This window comes from Megalobrama amblycephala, linkage group LG11, assembly GCF_018812025.1.
Source record: "Megalobrama amblycephala isolate DHTTF-2021 linkage group LG11, ASM1881202v1, whole genome shotgun sequence".
NCBI classification, from domain to species: Eukaryota; Metazoa; Chordata; class Actinopteri; order Cypriniformes; family Xenocyprididae; genus Megalobrama; species Megalobrama amblycephala.
In genome coordinates, this window is record NC_063054.1 from 13,646,176 (window position 1) to 13,653,376 (window position 7,201).

Consider the following 7,201-nt stretch of genomic DNA (forward strand, 5'->3'; position numbering starts at 1 on the left):
TAAAGGATCTGCCTTTTTGATAATGGCAAGTGCCCTCATAATGTGATTTAGATAGATAATGGTTATGACTGTAATGTGCAACACTGGAGGTCTCAGTTATTTGTTCATTGCTTAGCTTTTTCAGCTTGTAAAGTGATCAAAATATGACAATACCCATCATGAAAATATCAACATTTTTGGCCATTAAAGGGGAACTATTAAAAATTCACTTTTACATAGTGTTTGAACATAAATGTGTGTTGGCACTTGGCAGTGTGTACACAACCACCTTATAATGATAAAAATCCACCCACTCCTTGTTTTAATCCCCATAAAACCTTAACAGTGTCATAAAATAAATGTTTTCATTTCATTTCATGTGATGTCAAATTGTACAGGCCCCGCCCATGACTGCTGATGGACACTGCCGTTGTCATGACAAATCAGATCCTCCCTCGAAATCGGGTCTCCCCAAAACTGTCAGAAAATGATTATTCTAAGTATATATGCATGATATTAATTCAAAGTATGAATAGCTTACTATATAATGTGTACAAAAACACATTAGTGCATAATAAAACCAATTGAATGTAATTTCTTTCACTTGATTAACTATTAATTAACAAATAGCCTAATAATAAGTGAATAACTCAACATCATTAGTTTTATTTATAACTTAAAATATTTGGACATTTAACACTTAATTTAACACATAATTACATAAAAGATGATTGAGAATATAGGATAAGTGCAAATGTGTGTAAACTAAGCTATCAGGCTAATCGCTTCTGTATGCTATTCTAGTATATAAGCTAACTAATACAGATATAAACAGTCATTATAACGTAGTTGAAACAGCATTTATCATAACATGATTTTGTAGGAATTATAATTAGTTGCTAAAGAGAATACCTATTAAAAGCAATCTGAACCAATGGGATCGCTTGGGGTACTAAAGGAGACCCGATTTCAGGGGGGACCCAGTTTGTTACTACACTGTATTAGCATAGTTTCTGCCCTGAGCGAGTCGTTCACAGTCTGCCATTGTCTTGATGCCGGAGCAGCTGAAGCGACAAGAATATCTCCTAAGCGATTGAAGTGTTTTGTTGGTGGATGTAAGAGTGAAGTGAACATAATCAGTCTTCATTTACTCCCGACATCTGAGCCATCTGAGTCTGAAGACACAGTGGATTAGTTTTGTGTTTGAAGGGAATGCGCCACAGATCTAATATACACATGCGATTACTTTCCCTGCTGTTTACTTTCACAGACATAACCGACTATGTTTGTGAACTTGAACTTGTTTTTTACATAAACTTGTGTGTATTTGACAGTTTAAACACAGTAAGACATGGAAGAAAAGTTAGTTTAATACTTACAAGATGTGCCATCTGACAGACAGCTTTCTGTGTGTGTGCTTTTGATGTGTGCGCTCAGAAAACAATAAATTAGAAGTTTAAACGATATAGCTTTAAAAAGCATGCCGATAATAAACTTTCATGGTGAAGAACTGCAATGTCCTTGAGCGTCATCGTGATATAGATGATAATCAAAAGCAAGCAGTCTTGTATTTGGCAGAGTATCTGTTGAAGGAAGCGCTTTCATAGATAGGGGTGGAGAGCAGCAGCTCATTTACATTTAAAGAGACATACATGAAAACAGCATGTTTTTGCATGCACTCAAAAATGGGTATTTTCAACAAAGTATAATAAATGATCTGTGAGGTATTTTTAAACCTCACAGACACATTCTGGGGACACCTGAGAGTTAAATTACTTGGAAAATCTTGGAAAAAAAGGGACATGATAGGTTCCCTTTTAAATATTTAATTATATACATTTATAACTAAATAATAATGATAGAAATTATTCATTTAGGTTTTTAAATTAAATCAGCATATTAGCATGATATTCCACCCAAAAATTAAAATTCTGTCATTTACTCAATCTCATGTTGTTCCAAATCTGTATGACTGCGCAACTTCTGTAGGACATAAAAAAAAGATATTTTGAAAAATGTCTGTTTTTTTGTTAGTTTGTTCGTTCTTACAATGTGAGTCAATGGTAACCATTTGGTTCAGAATATCTTCTTCTGTGTTCCACAAAATCAGATTCAGAATCAGAAAGAGCTTTATTGCCAGGTATGTTGTTTACACATACTAGGAATTTGTTTTAGTGACAGAAGCTCCACAGTGCAACAGAGTGACAGCGACAAGACAAGACACATAATAAAAAGAATAAAATGATAATATACAAATTTACAAGATAAAGTGCAAAAAAAGCAAAAAACAATATATATTATAGACAATTGTATGTACAGTTATGTGTGCAAATTGAGATTTAAGTAAATAATGTGTAATAGTGTTGTGTGTTCTGTATTTGTCAAGTGTTCATGAGATGGATTGCTTGAGGGAAGAAACTGTTCCTGTGTCTGGTTGTTCTGGTGCTCAGGGCTCTGTAGCGTCGACCGGATGGCAACAGTTCAAAGAGGGAGTGTGCTGGATGTGAGGGGTCCAGAGTGATCTTCTTTGCCCTTTTTCTCACTCTGGCTAAGTACAGTTCTTGGAGAGTAGGGAGGGTTGTACCAATGATTCGCTCAGCAGACCGGACTATCCTCTGTAGTCTTCTGAGGTCAGATTTGGTTGCTGAGCTGAACCAGATGGTAATTGAAGTGCAAAGGATGGATTTGATGATGGCAGAGTAGAACTGTTTCAGCAGCTCTTGTGGTAGGTTGAACTTCCTCAGCTGGCGAAGGAAGTACAACCTCTGCTGGGCCTTTTTCACAATGGACTCGATGTGGTTGTCCCATTTCAGGTCCTGGGAGATGGTGGTGCCCAGGAATCCTGAATGACTCCACTGCAGTCACAGTGCTGTTCATGATGGTGAGTGGGTGAAGAGCAGGGGGGTTTCTTCTGAAGTCCACGATCATCTCCATTGTCTTGAGCGTGTTGAGCTCCAGGTTGTTAAGACTGCACCAGACAGCCAGCTGTTCAACCTCCAGTCTGTAAGCAGACTCGTCACCTTCCCGGATGAGGCCTGATCAGTGTGGTGTCATCCGCAAACTTCAGGAGCTTGACACAGGGGTCTTTAGAGGTGCAGTCGTTGGTGTACAGGGAGAAGAGCAGTGGGGAGAGAACACAGCCCTGAGGGACGCTGGTGCTGATGGTGAGGGTGCTGGATGAACATTTTCCCAGCCTCACTAGCTGCTGCCTGTCTGTCAGGAAGCTGGTGATCCACTGACAGACAGAGGTGGGCACGGAGAGCTGAGTTAGTTTGGGCTGGAGGACTGATGGGATGATGGTGTTAAAAGCAGAGCTGAAGTCCACAAACATGATCCTCTCATAAGACCCTGGTCTGTCCAGATGCTGGAGAACATAATGCAGTCCCATATTGACTGCATCATCCACAGACCTGTTTGCTCGGTAAGCAAACTGCAGGGGGTCCAGTAAGGGTCCAGTGATGTCCTTCAGATAAGCCAGAACCAGTCTTTCAAATGACTTCATGGCCACAGACGTTAGAGCCACAGGTCTGTAGTCATTTAGTCCAGTAATTTTGGGTTTCTTTGGGACCCAAAATTACTGGACTAAATGACTACAGGAGTAGTGATTTAATAAAGGAGTGAAATAGGTTTGGAACAAAATTGTCAGGTTTATGTTTGTATTCATAGACTTTTAGCTTGCTTTCCCTTGTTTCCTGTGTTTTTCACCTTGGTGTAAGGACCTCCTGGCTCCACCTCAGGCCTACAAACACGACTCTACTTCAGCCTGTTAACCCCCCGGATCCACTTTATGTCATGATCACTAGTGAGAGTGCCCTAGTCAGCCACTAGAGGGCACTCCATCCTGGACTCTTGTTTTCACCCCTTGGACTACAATTCCCATACTCACCCCTGGACTCATTATCCCACTCATTGCACTCAGCTGTTTTGTGTTTCATCATTAGTGTCTGTCTACTTATACTCAGTTGTGTCTGTCCTTGGTTGTGGTTTGTTGTATTTGTTACATGCACCGTTTTGTATCTCTGGCTTGTTGTTTTGTGGACTGGATATTCTGGATTTTGACCCCTTGCCTGCTTTTGGATTTACGTTTCTGGATTCCCCAATAAATACTAATGCTGCAACTGGATCTTTTACATCTTGTTCTTGTGTGCCCGTGACAGAACAAACCACCGTAAATACTAGATCCAGCAGCATGAGTATTCGGATTAGTCCCCCAGCCTCCATTGGAGAGCGGATGGCTCTAGTTCGGGCAGTGGTGGCTCTGCGACAGGAGGGGAGAGAGGTAGGGTGTTTTGCCCAGTTTTTCTGGACATTTTCAAGAGGGCTGCGGTACAATGATGAGGCGCTTAAAGGGGTATTTAATGGATGCCTCGACGACCCTCTGCCTCAGTGGGAGTTGGAGGGGCTCCAGATCCTGGATTTTTGGCGCTTTGTCCATTATCTCTCCCACAGAAGCCGTTGGGCAACCCACGCTCAGCCAGAGCCCGTTCCTGCCTGTAAGTCCACTCCAGAGTCTTCAGAGGAGGTGGGCACTGAGCCTCAGCTTCACTCCGGTAAAGGGAGGAGGAGGAGAAGGAAGAAGGCCTCTTCCATCCTTCAAGGCCTGGAGGCAGCTCCAGCCCGTGAGTCAGCTCCAGCCCGTGAGTCAGCTCCAGCCCGTGAGTCAGCTCCAGCCCGTGAGTCAGCTCCAGCCCGTGAGTCCGCTCCAGCCCGTGAGTCCGCTCCAGAGCCCGCTCCAGCCAGTGAGCCAGCTCCAGAGCCCGCTCCAGCCAGTGAGTCCGCTCCAGAGCCCGCTCCAGCCAGTGAGTCCGCTCCAGTCAGTGAGTCCGCTCCAGCCAGTGAGTCCACTCCAGAGCCCGCTCCAGCCAGTGAGTCCACTCCAGAGCCCGCTCCAGCCAGTGAGTCCGCTCCAGCCAGTGAGTCCGCTCCAGAGCCCGCTCCAGCCAGTGAGTCCGCTCCAGAGCCCGCTCCAGCCAGTGAGTCCGCCCCAGAGCCCGCTCCAGTCAGTGAGTCCGCTCCAGTCAGTGAGTCCGCTCCAGTCAGTGAGTCCGCTCCAGTCAGTGAGTCCGCTCCAGTCAGTGAGTCCGCTCCAGCCAGTGAGTCCACTCCAGAGCCCGCTCCAGCCAGTGAGTCCACTCCAGAGCCCGCTCCAGCCAGTGAGTCCACTCCAGAGCCCGCTCCAGTCAGTGAGTCCGCTCCAGTCAGTGAGTCCGCTCCAGCCAGTGAGTCCACTCCAGAGCCCGCTCCAGCCAGTGAGTCCACTCCAGAGCCCGCTCCAGCCAGTGAGTCCGCTCCAGCCAGTGAGTCCGCTCCAGAGCCCGCTCCAGCCAGTGAGTCCGCTCCAGAGCCCGCTCCAGCCAGTGAGTCCGCCCCAGAGCCCGCTCCAGTCAGTGAGTCCGCTCCAGTCAGTGAGTCCGCTCCAGTCAGTGAGTCCGCTCCAGTCAGTGAGTCCGCTCCAGTCAGTGAGTCCGCTCCAGTCAGTGAGTCCGCTCCAGTCAGTGAGTCCGCTCCAGCCAGTGAGTCCACTCCAGAGCCCGCTCCAGCCAGTGAGTCCACTCCAGAGCCCGCTCCAGTCAGTGAGTCCACTCCAGAGCCCGCTCCAGCCAGTGAGTCCACTCCAGAGCCCGCTCCAGCCAGTGAGTCCACTCCAGAGCCCGCTCCAGCCAGTGAGTCCGCTCCAGCCAGTGAGTCCGCTCCAGCCAGTGAGTCCGCTCCAGAGCCCGCTCCAGCCAGTGAGTCCGTCCAGAGCCCGCTCCAGTCAGTGAGTCCGCTCCAGCCAGTGAGTCCGCTCCAGCCAGTGAGTCCGCTCCAGAGCCCGCTCCAGTCAGTGAGTCCGCTCCAGAGCCCGCTCCAGCCAGTGAGTCCGCCCAGAGCCCGCTCCAGTCAGTGAGTCCGCTCCAGTCAGTGAGTCCGCTCCAGTCAGTGAGTCCGCTCCAGTCAGTGAGTCCGCTCCAGCCAGTGAGTCCACTCCAGAGCCCGCTCCAGCCAGTGAGTCCACTCCAGAGCCCGCTCCAGTCAGTGAGTCCACTCCAGAGCCCGCTCCAGCCAGTGAGTCCACTCCAGAGCCCGCTCCAGCCAGTGAGTCCACTCCAGAGCCCGCTCCAGCCAGTGAGTCCGCTCCAGCCAGTGAGTCCGCTCCAGCCAGTGAGTCCGCTCCAGAGCCCGCTCCAGCCAGTGAGTCCGCTCCAGAGCCCGCTCCAGTCAGTGAGTCCGCTCCAGCCAGTGAGTCCGCTCCAGAGCCCGCTCCAGCCAGTGAGTCCGCTCCAGAGCCCGCTCCAGCCAGTGAGTCCGCCCCAGAGCCCGCTCCAGTCAGTGAGTCCGCTCCAGTCAGTGAGTCCGCTCCAGTCAGTGAGTCCGCTCCAGTCAGTGAGTCCACTCCAGAGCCCGCTCCAGCCAGTGAGTCCACTCCAGAGCCCGCTCCAGCCAGTGAGTCCACTCCAGAGCCCGCTCCAGCCAGTGAGTCCACTCCAGAGCCCGCTCCAGCCAGTGAGTCCGCTCCAGTCAGTGAGTCCGCTCCAGCCAGTGAGTCCGCCCCAGAGCCCGCTCCAGCCAGTGAGTCCGCCCCAGAGCCCGCTCCAGCCAGTGAGTCCGCTCCAGAGCCCGCTCCAGTCAGTGAGTCCGCTCCAGCCAGTGAATCCATGTTGGGTGAGCCACTGCCTCACCCTCATAAGCGGAGGAGAAGGAGGAAAAGGGCTTCCTCCGTCCGACAAGGCCTGGAGACCACTCTAGAGGTTGTCTGTGGGTTCTCCAAGTGCCTTGCCCTGCCGGCGCCACCGAAGCGCCTTGCCCCGCCGGCGCCACCGAAGCGCCTTGCCCCGCCGGCGCCACCGAAGCGCCTTGCCCCGCCGGCGCCACCGAAGCGCCTTGCCCCGCCTGGCGCCGCCGCCCAGGCCGCCAGCCCTGCCGCCGCCACCGCCGCCCAGGCCGCCAGCCCTGCCGCCGCCGCCGCCGTCCAGGCTTCCTGCCCTGCTGCCACTGCCCCGGCCATTGGAACCGCTGGAACCCGCCTGGTCAGTTCCTCCAGTGCTGCCCTGGCATTCAGCCAGGACCCCGACCCTCTTGGAGCCCCCGTGGTCTGTTCCACCGGCTCCCCCCTGGCCTTCGGTTGGGGGCTCTGGTCCTGGCCCACCATCCCTCCCCCTGATCCTCCTCCTGTCCACCTCCCTCCTGAGTTTTGGTGTTTTTTGTTTTTGTTGTCTGGTGGAGCGTCTGGTAGCCGCTCCTT